At 38.1% G+C, this 13,537-nt stretch overlaps 1 protein-coding gene across 2 annotated transcripts in view; it reads right to left on the reverse strand.

Moving 5' to 3' along the window:
- The window catches only part of cdkal1 (CDK5 regulatory subunit associated protein 1-like 1), a 259,083-nt gene that overhangs the window by 27,546 nt on the left and 218,000 nt on the right, over positions 1–13,537 (reverse strand). The gene's annotated exons all lie outside the window — the stretch shown is intronic.

The following is a 13,537-nucleotide window of genomic DNA, read 5'->3' on the forward strand; positions in this document are numbered from 1 at the left end:
TAATTAATGCTTCAATCTTAGATATGATCAACCTATCTCTAATAATCGGCTATGTACCACAGGCCTTCAAGCTGGCTGTAGTTAAACCTGGCCTCTGACAGTGGACTCATCTCTGTGCTTGTCCTGCTAGACCTTAGTGCAGCATTTGATGCTGTCGACCATAATATCCCATTAGAGCGATTAGAACATGCTGTAGGTATTACAGGTACTGCACTGCAGTGGTTTGTATCATATCTATCTCATAGACTCCAATTTGTGCATGTAAATGGAGAGTCCTCTTCACGCACTGAGGTTAATTATGGAGTTCCACAGGGTTCAGTGCTAGGACCAATTCTGTTTACATTATACATGCTTCCCTTAGGCAGCATCATTAGAAGACATAGCATACATTTTCACTGCTATGCAGATGACACTCAGCTCTATCTGTCCATGAAGCCAGATAACACACACCAATTAGTTAAACTGCAGGAATGTCTTAAAGACATAAAGACCTGGATGGCCGCTAATTTTCTGCTTCTTAATTCAGATAAAACTGAGGTTATTGTACTCGGCCCTGAAAATCTTAGACATATGGTATCTAACCAGATTCTTACTCTGGATGGCATTACCTTGGCCTCCAGTAACACTGTGAGGAACCTTGGAGTCATTTTTGACCAGGACATGTCCTTCAACGCACATATTAAACAAATATGTAAGACTGCTTTCTTCCATTTTCGCAACATCTTTAAAGTTAGAAATATCCTGTCTCAGAGTGACGCTGAAAAACTAGTTCACGCATTTATTACTTCCAGGCTGGACGACTGTAATTCATTATTATCAGGATATCCAAAAAACTCACTGAAAAGTCTTCAGCTAATCCAAAATGCTGCAGCAAGAGTACTGACAGGGACTAGAAAGAGAGAGCATATTTCTCCTGTTTTGGCTTCCCTCCATTGGCTTCCTGTTAAATCCAGAATTGAATTCAAAATCCTGCTCCTCACATACAAGGTCTTAAATAATCAGGCCCCATCTTATCTTAATGACCTTGTAGTGCCATATCACCCTATTAGAGCACTTCGCTCTCGCACTGCAGGCTTACTTGTTGTTCCTAGAGTATTTAAAAGTAGAATGGGAGGCAGAGCCTTCAGTTTTCAGGCCCCTCTTCTGTGGAACCAGCTTCCAGTTTGGATTCAGGAGACAGACACTATCTCTACTTTCAAGATTAGGCTTAAAACTTTCCTTTTTGCTAAAGCATATAGTTAGGGCTGGACCAGGTGACCCTGAATCCTCCCTTAGTTATGCTGCAATAGACGTAGGCTGCCGGGGGATTCCCATGATGCATTGAGTTTTTCCTTTCCAGTCACCTTTCTCACTCACTATGTATTAATAGACCTCTCTGCATTGAATCATATCTGTTATTAACCTCTGTCTCTCTTCCACAGCATGTCTTTTATCCTGTCTTCCTTCTCTCACCCCAACCGGTCGCAGCAGATGGCCGCCCCTCCCTGAGCCTGGTTCTGCCAGAGGTTTCTTCCTGTTAAAAGGGAGTTTTTCCTTCCCACTGTCGCCAAAGTGCTTGCTCATAGGGGGTCATATGATTGTTGCGTTTTTCTCTGTATCTATGAAGCGCCTTGAGGCGACTTTTGTTGTGATTTGGCGCTATATAAATAAAATTGAATTGAATTTACAGAGAAAGGCTCTTTAGACAGCTTAATATTCTTGTTGATTAACTTTGTTTGTTTGCCTTAAGGCTCTGAATCAGACCCGTAAAGTGTTCTTGGCCTTGTAATGTCCACTGTCCTCTCTCAGAGCTAAGGGAAGTGTTGGCAGTTTTTACCCAAGCAGAATGCTTCATGTCTGCATCAAATCTACAAGCCCCCTCCAGGTCCTCTCCAGCACTCACAGAACTCATCAGACCAAAGCTCTCTCATGCATGTGAATACAATTAAAAAAAGAGACTTTAATAACATTGAGCTGGTGATTCAAAGGAAACAACTGTTAAACAGAAGGGAATAAAAAAAATAATTTTTTAGCAAGAAGACTAAAACCCACAATAAAGGAAATGTGCAAAATTAGTAGAACTAGTACAACCCCAATTCCAAAAATGTTATTAAAAAAATAGAATTCAATGATTTACAGATCTGGTAAACCCATATCTAGTTCACAGTAGAACATAAAAATCAAGTATTTAAACAGACAATTTAGTATTTCATTAAAAAGTATTTGCTAATTTTAAATTTGATGCCAGCAACACGTCTCAGGAAAGCTGCGATGGGAACGATAAAGGCTGGAAAAATAAGTGGTACTAAAAAGAAACAGGTTGAGGAACATTTTATAACTAATTTGGTTAATTGGCAACGGGTCAGAAACATGAGGAGATCTAAATCAGAGATTAGATTAGAAATCTCCGTATGCTGACAAGGCTAAACGTCAGCGCAGGATGCCTGTAATCTTCAGGCGACACTGCTTGAAAAACAGGCATGGCTCTGTCATGGAAGTGCATGGGGGTCAGGAACGCTTCCGGAAATCGTTGTCTGATCACAGTTCAATGTCCCATCCACAAATGCAGGATACATTTCAAAAGCACTGCAAAGGCAAATTGGAAAAGTGTTCTGTGGACAGACAAATTGAGATGTTAAATTCTCTTTTAGAAAACATGAATGTTGCATCCTTGAGACTAAAGAGGCAAAAGGACCATCCGGCCTGCTGTCAGCGCAGAGTTCTCCAATGGTTTTAGAATAACACATGCTCCCTTCAGAGAATATCTTTTTCAGGGAAGGCCTCATCCTAAATCGCATACTCCTGCCATTACAACATCATGGCTTCGTAGTAGAAGAGTCCAGGTGAAGTACTGGCATGCCTGGAGAATATACCCTCTACTGGTTCAACACATGGACCACCTAGGGGAGATTTTTTACTAGGTAAAAATCCAGAAACTGATGTTATATGATCGATAACATACACAAGTCTGCAACTGCTAGCATTCCCTAACTGAATGATTGAATTCTGCCACGTGTATGGGTCTGAACACATATGCATAACTGTGTGTGACTGTGTGAACATCGTTTTTGCGCCACAAAATCCAGCCAAGACTGTTGAGCAGCTTGAATCCTATATCAGATGAGAATGTGACAACATTTCTCTCCCAAAAGTTCAGCAACTGGTCTGCACAGTTCAGAGACTTTTATGCACTGTTGTTAAAAGAAGAGGGGTTACTACACAATTGTTAATATGTGTGCAAATTTAAAAAGTGTTAGTGTTTGAACTTTGAATGCTACAAAATGCTGGTTACGCTTGCACCAAGAACACAGACTTTCCAAGCCTGAAGGACGGCATCCTTGCTGTTCTCCCATATAACAAAGCAAAGTTCTTTATAGTTTTCTTGAATGCTGAGGTCATAATATGTCTTGTGTCAAACAAGGACTTTCAAGAAGTTTCACAGAGTCTTTACTAAAGAATTGAAAGCATGCGAAGGTTAGCGCAAAATCATCACAATAACAATGAACAGGTTTGGTATTCAGTGTCAGTTTTGGTAACATGTTCCAAAACATTCTCACAGTACTTCTAAATTGACAAAAAAAAAAAAAAACAACCTCAAAGGGAAACCTTGTACAAAGCACCTACCTTTTAAACCCTATTTAATGAGCTATTTTATTCTGTGTTTACGTAAAATGGAATGTCTGCCTGCATTTGATTTAAATGCCCAAAAGTGAGCATACAAGAAAACTCCATACACCAAACATCAACAACCAAAGTCCTATAATAAAGCTTTTCTATCAACGCAAAAACACAACAATCACAAAGTGCTGGGCTCCATTGCAAATAATAATGTCCTTCATTCTGAGCAGCAGACTTGAAATCTGCTCTTAACAATAACTTCTGCAACTAACACATCGTCGGGTTACATGATTAAACTATTTGATTCCAAAACCTTTCATTTTACTTCTTGTGAAAACAATTAATGCTCGTGTTACTGCTGATCGCACCAGTTTATTAAACATTCTTTACCCTTACAAAAGGTTTAAGTCACATTCCTAGCCGGCCCCAAAATACTGATTCTGCTTAATACTTAATATTGCCTGTAGGCACTGTGGTACCTCTCCTTGATCTTAATTTGAACCAAAGATGTCAATGTTGGCTTCGTCACTCTTTAAGACCTGTTCCAGAGTCACACCTCAGCCTTTTCTGGCCGCTTCCCCTCTTTAAGAATGGCTTCTCGACAGCTGTCCTCCTATTGAGAGCACTTCTGTTGAAGCTTCAGCAAATGGTGGGTCAACTGGATCACTTGAAGGGCCTGATGCATCTCTTGGGTCTTTTTTATTACAATGTGTTTTTATTAGTTCTTGAAAATAGGAGAAGCGACCCAAGACTTTTGCATAGCGCTGCATATTTACACCTTTTATTTTCACTAATGCTGACGTTACCCTTGAACTAAGGACGGTATCTACCACTGACATAAAATTCTTTATAGCAGAAAGTTCCTACAGTCATAACTGTGGGTTAAGTGAAAAGACTGGATGTTTTAGCATCTAGAAGGCATTTGCTCAAAGCTTTACAAGCTTTAATTATTTTGTTGGAATAAGTTGGAATAACATTTCTTGTTTATTACAATTGTTTTTTGAAAAAGAGACGTTGACCTCGATGAGACTTTCTAAATACATATCGTTTGCTAAACAGTTTCTAAAAACAAAGGGAAAAAAAGCCAAATAAGAATGATTACACAGTGCAGTCTTTTACCGTTACAGTTAATTTATTCGAATTATTGCTCTTATGGAACATGTCCCATAAAGCTGCTGTATTCCTTTTAACCTCATGAATGTGTACCCCGGTCCTACTTGCACTCTATAATCTAGAACGTACAGACGACATATAGTTTTCTGGCAAAGTTTCACAAAAAACTTACAAACATGAGCAACTGATTGCCTCATCAGTTTCAGCCATTTGAAAAGAAAAGACAGCCAAGTCCGCCACCAGCATGACAGATCTAGTTTGTCAGACGAGAGACAGATAGATGTATCTCTCACTACACATAAACACGCAGGCCTGTGACAGTAGCCCGTAGGCTGTTTAGTGTCTCAGATGCTGGAATGAATCACATCAAAACAGAGACGTGGCAGAAGACACAGGAGGAAAGCCTCTGAAACATCAGTTGCTAAAATCCATGGCATCACAGACACAGAACTCACAAACTGCTGAAAACACATATACTTGGTCATGCTAGAGGAAAGATTAACGTGTCGTGTCTTAGAAAATGATGTGAACGAAATACACAGAAAGAAATCACACAGCACAAGAGCTGTAGGTGGATGTGGTCTCGAGTTTATCACGTCCTTCAATATTTTATTTTCTCTTAGTTTAATTAAGTTTAAATAACAGAAATATTAACTGCTTTGCTCCATGCACCTGCATGCATTTATTTATTCATTTTTTTACATGAGATACTGCAGACATCCACTCCTCACAAACTGTCACCAGCACCCTTTGACCTACACCGATTTGATCTAAAAGGTTTCAGACAGAAGACTGGCCATGTATTTCTTTCCTGTCCCAGAAAAGTAACAACTAACCTCAACTCGCTCCTGACCACAGCGATTGTAAATGTTCCATCCTTCATTTATTCAGCCCCTTATTGTCAGGCTTATTAGACAGAGTATGTGTGTCTGTGTACATGTATGTTTATGTAGGGATGTAGGCTGCAAAGTCCTCTTGGCATTACAGCATCTGTGCGTCTGAAACTGTGTGTGTGTCTGTGTGTATGCAACTGTAGCATCAATCAGAGCTCAGCTGCGATTGTCAGGCTGATTGTCTGTTATGTCCCTGTGGGCCTGGAGGCCTTGGTGTGTGTAATTCATGTATTTATGTGAATATGTAACAGACACGGGAGGAGACGGAGAAATAGAGAGAGTAAGACAGAGTTCACATGTAAGGCATACATCTATACATCAACATTAATCTATAATAGCAGCCGAGGCTAATGCCTTGGCAATAGCGGTACCATTATGATTATCACTGGAGGCCACACCAGGAGACACAACAAATAATCGCACATGCACTGGCCTATCTAGTGCAAATGTCGGATTGCTGTTCAAGGCTAGCCCTCCAGTCATCATATTACGATGAGGGAAAGTATGTGATAAGGGAGAAAGAAAATCATGAGCTACAAGGCCATCCTGGTGGCTCTGTGGGATAAGGTGAGGATAGTCCTAATGCCTCACTGGGTTAAAAGCTGGATCATGACCTTGATGCATATTCCTTTCTTTTCTTGTTGCTTTTTTTTTTTTTAAACGTGATTTTTTTACCAACTGCACAAATCCAAAAATACTGATAAAAGACTTTAAATTTGGTGAGAAGTGATAAGACAATCCACTGGGAATAAATGTGTAGAAGTAGGTCATTTAAGGCATTTATTGTATCCATCTATCCAGGTTCTAATCCCAAGGCCCTTTCCCAAACCACTGTAATGGTTGGCGAGTGACTTGACCTTGAAAACAGGGATCGATAATACCTTCAGTAAATCTTGTTTTTGAAAAGTATATGATGGTCTATTTTTATTCATGTTTATGCATTAAATAACATGTTGGTGTGACATTAATTCTACTTTATGTTTGCTTGGTAGGCAGTAGTTTGAGGATTTTCAGATTTATCTTTCATTTGTTTAAAAGATCGTTTTGTACTTCCCACTGGAGATCAAAGACAAACAATGGAATTTTTGCCACTAGATGAAGCCAACAAATTTGCAGCTGTAGTGTAGCATTTTAACAAGTTTGTTGGAAGGAATACTCTGAATACTATATAAATATACAATTTCTTTAAAAAAGAAAACTGTGCTTAATCTTATTACCAAGTTTTCTTTTCTGTTTCGCTGAATTTAAATCTTTCCCAACAATACTCCTCCTTCACAAACAGAAGCGTTCCCGTCAACCAATATCAAGGAAGCTGCAGTTGTTGCTCAGCACGGAGTAGGTTTTGTGTATAATTGTGCGCATCTTTAATTTCCCTCACTTATGCACATAGAACGCAGACACGGGGTTTAAATGTGTGCTGTATAGGGTTGCTTGCTCTTGGAATCTCGACATTTTGATTTCCTTCATGAGCTAAAAATTTTGCATGCATGTGTGTGTGAGTCTTCCTGATTCAGCACGCTTGCGTCCCCTTCATCTGTCCCACTGATGGTATATTCTGAAGTGCACCAATGATGGACTGTGAAGTACTTTGTTTTTTTTCCTTTCAACGAGTCACTCAGGTACCAAGGACAAAAATACAACAGATATCCTGAACAAGGAAATGTGGAGAGGAGGACGCAAGACTGAAGGTTTTTATTTTCTTTATTCAATCCATTTGTTTTCGCAGGCTTATTGTCAAATGTACTTTTATACTTTTTGATAAACCCCCCCCCCCAAAAAAAAACAGATGAGTGATAGAAGTCTTTGGGAATCTGTTGTTGTTAAGAGCGTCTTTAAGAACACACGTGTGCTGCTAATTTGTAACAATGTTAGCATTTATCTATTTCTTAGTGAATAGTAGTAAATCACAGAAAAGTGGGAGTCATTTCTGCTTATAATAGGTTCAGTCTGTAGATATGTCAGGCAATTAAAAGAAGTTCATACACTAATTAAAATGAGGAATCAGAACATAGAAAAACTGAAAATGCAGTAGGAAAAGTAAAATCAAAGCACTCTAGTCCACCTGTGCAAATGTGGTGCACATTAAAAACTGCAGACACTCAATACAAGCACAGCCCTATTTTTGCTGGTAAGTCTAAACCATCAAAGTGTATAGATGTATATGTAGGTAGCCTGAGTGGAAAGCGCAAATCAATAAATGAATAAATAAATAAAGACAGGCTGCTTAGTGGCCACAGGGTCAAAAGTTGACAAACTGGATATGTATGTGCTTGCTAGCCGTTAGCACATGGACTATGTGAGAGTCGTGATTTGAAGGTTGGAATATGTCACTGTTTTTGACTCAAAAAGATTAACGAGAGCAACCTGAGATGATATACCTGCAAACTGACTAAAAATTCCTTCCACACTATGCAAGAATTGAGGGCCAGAAACTAGAAGGATATCTGACCCAGAAAGAAGGGGTGACTTTTCTTGAAAACATCAGGAAGATGTCTCCCAAACCGAATGACTCTGAACAGACACTCCAAATGAAAAGTCTTCAGATGGTGACAAAGGGATTTCGATTAAATCACAGAGAGGGGAACCCGTCATTTTAGAGTATTCTGCTTTTTGCAAGCTGATCTATGAATTCATTTACTTTGTTATTTGGCAGCCAGAGTCCCAATAAGAAGTGACACAAACAGTCAATGAAGCATTTATACTTGCTGACCAATTATGCAGTTGCCAACTATAGCATGCTTTGTATTTCAAGTGAATAAAAAGACATTTTAAAGAGCCAGATGAGTGTCGATGGAAAGTGAGAATAAATTAAATTATTTATCGTTTGAAACACTGAGGGCCAAAATTAGCAAACACACACACACACACACACACACACACACACACACACACACGACAGATTGTAACATAATTAAGGTTCAAAATGCTCTGAATGGACATTTATGTTCTTTAATGACTTTGCTTTAATATCATCTATCAGATGGTCTTACTGTTCATTAACATTTAGAACTAAATAACACAATTGTTTTTCCCCTCTCTGATGGATGTAAAATTGAATAATGTAGTAATTATAAAATATATATACTCTGATGTTCACAACTAGAAGAAAGTGAATACATAATTAGCAGATGTGTTCAACAACAACAACAACATGTTAGTAACTATGAATTCATTAATTCTGTCAAAATATCTGAAAAAAAGTCTTTATCTATTGTCAAACATGGAATTATTTATTTAATTCTTCCAATTCAAAGAAAGAAAGAAAGTTTACATTTTACAGGATGGTCTCTTGTTATTTGCCTAGTAGTCCAAAAAAAAAAACCCAACTTCAAAATATTCAGTTTGCTATCATGCTTGATCAAAAAAAATTGTTGGGTTTAAAGGGGGGGAAATCAATTATAAATAAAATGGTTGCAAATTAATGTTGTGTGGCTTGTCTAAACTTGTCATAGAAATCATTAAAAATAAAGTCAAAATCCTCATCAGTAAACGTCAGATTGCCTTCAGCAAGATGAGACTTGAATAAGAAAATGGCTCACAAAGGGGGCAATATTAGCACTTCAATGGTGTTGATTGATTTATGGCAGGGGGGTCAGGTTGAACTGGCTCTGTGAGCACATGCACACATGGGCGCACACACACATATACACCCAGACATAATGAGCATTAATCAAAGGCAGCAAGTAGCAATCAGAGTGAGATTTAAGAGGCTAGTGTGCTCGCACACAGCTGTGCCATTCAAACCAAAAGTCATGAAAAGACAGACAAAAAGTCCAATCCCTCAGCATTCAACCAAAACCAGTAAGATAAACACATAGCTAATACCCAGGATACACTCATAAGAGTGCTCTTGTTCATACGAAACCACTTCAAACAAGCACGCTAAGCATGATGCAAAGTGTCTGTGATTAAAGCAAAAACACTTTATGAGCTCAGCCTTTACATGGTCACTGAGATGTGTGAACTGAGAGGAGGTAAAATGGCATGTGTAAGCACTGATGTTTAAAAAAAATCAATATCCTTCAGTATTTATGACCAAGGAAACAATATGTGATAGCAAATAAAATAGTGAGTTTATGATTGAGATAGATAACATTAGGTAATGTAAGTGCAAGTCTTGTGTGCAGGCAAGCCATCTTTGAGTGAAAGTACAAATAAAGGAATAACCTTAGTGGCTATAGATGAATTCAAATATGCCTTAACTCGGGGGTGTTCCATTCTGGGTATGAATGTGCATTTTTAAAGGGCTGGTTTTGCCGACACTGATCTGTTGTCCAAAAAGGGGTTACACCAACAAATATGTCTGGATTATACATGTGTTGCTTTAAATCTATTTTCATACAGGGAACGAGCTGTTAAAATGACAGGACTGCTTTGTGTGAGCGGAATACACAAAAAAAAAAACCCTGATTACTTCAGCATGTCTCTTGTTACTGTGCATTTGTATTCCAGCAGATGCCAGACCCTTCTGTGGCATATGGCTGAGTGACAGGGCTCAAAAACGGCCTGTGTGTGTGTGTGTGTGTGTCCATGTATAGACAAATTCAGGCTCTGAATAGACTAAGATATGATTGCTTGAATGTAGAGCGTGTATATTAAGCACTTCGAAACAAATTGGCTCACACACTCACAAGCACCTGTATGCTTGGCGTGGTGGGCTTCACTAATTTGACACTCAGCAGATGCTTGAAGCTACTGTACTCATTAACACAAACCCATATTCACAAAACGGATGTAAATGTATGAGGAAGTGTTAAAAAAAACAATCCTTGCATAATGCAAATGCACAGACATTACACAAAGATCTGCATAGAAATGTGCATGTGCATATGAAATGAAGCAGAGTGCTGGAAATTATTTTTATGCATATAAAGGTGGTAACACTTTAATTGCCTTGCACTTTGCAACAAATAATTAATAGAACAATAAGAGAATTAGTGAGTCCTATTGTGGCACTCCAACTCTCTAATCTTAGACTTGAGGTAGTCGGTAGGTCCTGATCTGCTCTGAAGCCTTCAGTTTGATCTCCGGAAACAAGCCTGTTCAACTGCAGCGTAAGAGACTGACTGGAAAACCAGCTGAATCACACAAAGGACCACCAAAGCAGCAAATGAGCCAGTGAACCATCCAGCAGGGAAATACAAGATGGGAAGGGTTGTGCAAGCTGGTTACCAACTACTGAAAATGAAGAAATGTGTGTGTGTGTTCCTGTCTAGCTATCTTTGTGAGGACCAAAATTTGCATTCTACTATACTTGTGAGAACCAACAGTCACTTATGAGGACACACTCACTGGTTCTCACAAGTTTGAAGGCCTTTTTGAGGCTCAAAGTGTGGTTTTAGTGTCAGGGTTACAATTAGGTTATGGTTAGGTTCAGGATCAGGGTTAGGCATTCATTTTTGATGGTTAGGGTCAGGGTAAGGGGCATTATGTCAATGAAGGTCCTCACTAAGATAGCTGAACGGGATTGTGTGTGTGTTTTCATGTCTCAGCAGCTACTGTAAGAGTTAAATCAATATTTCTGTGTTTCTATATTTAAGGGAACACAAGTATATTGGACGCACTATAAAATAAAAGTTTTTGTCTTGCCAACTATCATTTTATCACCTTTTACAGAACTGGCAAATTTCATCCAACTACTAACAGCTTTTCAGTATGTGTTAGATTTAGCGTAGTCGTCAACATGTTATAGATTTTAATGATTGAAATATCTCAGTTCTCCATCTCAATGTGAAACTTACAGTAACTTTAAGCCATGAATTAAAAAGTTTTCACATTTGAAACAGACAAAAAAGACAGAAGTCAGTTACTTTTCAAGTGTGCAAACGCAAAACATACACAGTAACAACACTACTATAGTGTTATATAAAACGGGGTCAAGGTGAACAAGCACTATGATAGAAGCACATATGGGATACGCCTGCTGGGGTTCGGGCTAACAATTAACATAATGTCTTTTAAAACAAACCAACTTTTTAAATGATCCTTTAGGACCTTGTTCTTAGATTTGTTTTCAGTCCCGTGTGTTAAGGAGATCTAAGCAAAATAAACTGGCATATTGGCCGATGGCAGACTTCAATAAGACCAAGTCTACGCATCAAGTACAAGTCTGTGGTACTTGTTCTTTCTTTCTTTATCCAACACCCTGGACACACACACAGTTATACTCAATAGACATTTACTCAAAGCAAGAAAAAAACCCTCCATACTATACTAGATTAATAAACTAGTTGGTGCCTTCCATAAGGCCTCCACACAGTTCTTAGTTCAATCCATACTTGCCACTAAAGGTCATCCACTCATATATGGTGCATTAGATATGTAAACAACTTTGTCCTTTGTAAAGACCTGAGGCATTTCATGCACATTGCTGCACAGTTACTGCAAAGAATGACTTCTTGACTTTTTCTAAGGCCTTAAAAAAGGCTTAAACTCATAATGCATAATTTTCTATATATTTACTGTAAAGCCCCACTCAGTGACACACATCATGCATGAAGGCTTGTACTATGATGAAACAGTGTAATGTTATGAACATGAACTGCACATCAAGCAAAAAAAATGTTAAATGGTAATGCAAAGAAACTTAATGAGTCACAAAAGGACACAAATATACAGTTCTACGCATGTTTAGTCAGAAAATGTCTATAAAACTGGCAATTCATTTGTGCATTTACATTTCATGAATGTAAATGCATGGTACGTGATATTACATGACGTTGCCCAGGGCGACAGCATAAAAACATCCCACAAATAATCAAACCTCAATCAGCAACGGCGTTTTGTTTTTTTTGCTTTTTCTTAAGTACAGACACATACAGTGTATGTTATATGAAAGAACTAAGACACACATCAGCATATGGATTGTGTATTGCTTGTCAGTGCATTCAGATTTTTCTACGTGCTAAACATCATACACAAGATGAGGCCAATGAAACCCCCAGAGTGCAGTTTTACAACCTTTAAATTAAAAGGTTAACATTGTCTCTCTCTCGATATATCTATATCAGGGGCGATTCTAGGATTAGAGCTTTGGGGTGCTGAGCACCCAGAGAGCTGCCCAGCCAGGCAAGATAAACTTTACACGTCACGATGAGACGTCTTCCCTGTCTGTGTCAGTCCCTGCATCCTTAAATGTCTCCAGTTGTCCCGAGTTCTCTATAACTGTCTCCTTGGTGCATTTAAACCCCTGTTCCTCCCTGTCCTCGTTGTCTGTTGTCTTCTTCTCCGTTATCAGTCATCATAATTTTACCATCTCTGTGCAAGTCTGCAAATTTCTTTATTAAATCATAAGACTTTTTTTTATACATTTTAACACAATTTAATCCCACATTTGTGAAAGAAAAACAAAACACTGAAAAGTCTGTAATAAAATCATCAAATCTGATAAAGGTTATTTAAATGCTGCAAAAGAAGAATGGATTGGAATAAAAAAATACATATCCTAACCTTCATTACTGGGGGAGAATAATGAATGATGCTCATAGTGAGTAAAAAGTAAACTGAGTGCATTTTTTGGACAGAGATTTACTTTTAATGTGTATGTATAATATAATACAGATACATAAAAAAACACTCCCAAAACAGAATAAATTATTACAAATAAATTATTACAAAATATTAATAAAGAAATATATAAAAAATGGAGGCAACTTTGCCTGTGGTAGAATGTATAAAATGTATGAAAAAATCTTTACTGCAGATACTAATTTTACTAATTTAATAATACTAATTTTGTGTTGTAAGATTTATGAGTTTCATGCTTTCATAGTGGTGCTTGGGAGAGCTTGACATTTTATCAGGTGGTACACACTGTAAAAAGTTTGAGAAACACTGATAAGTGTATGTGTGCTTTTGGAAAACATTTAAAGCTGCTGTACAGAATCTTTGAAACAAGCTTAAAACATTTTTAGAATATAAACAGAGCATCTGCT

This window comes from Aulonocara sp. 'chitande type north' Nkhata Bay, linkage group LG11 (assembly GCF_057382095.1).
Source record: "Aulonocara sp. 'chitande type north' Nkhata Bay isolate Kocher_YH1m ecotype deep benthic linkage group LG11, A_spYH_male_GT1.1, whole genome shotgun sequence".
Taxonomy (NCBI): Eukaryota; Metazoa; Chordata; class Actinopteri; order Cichliformes; family Cichlidae; genus Aulonocara; species Aulonocara sp. 'chitande type north' Nkhata Bay.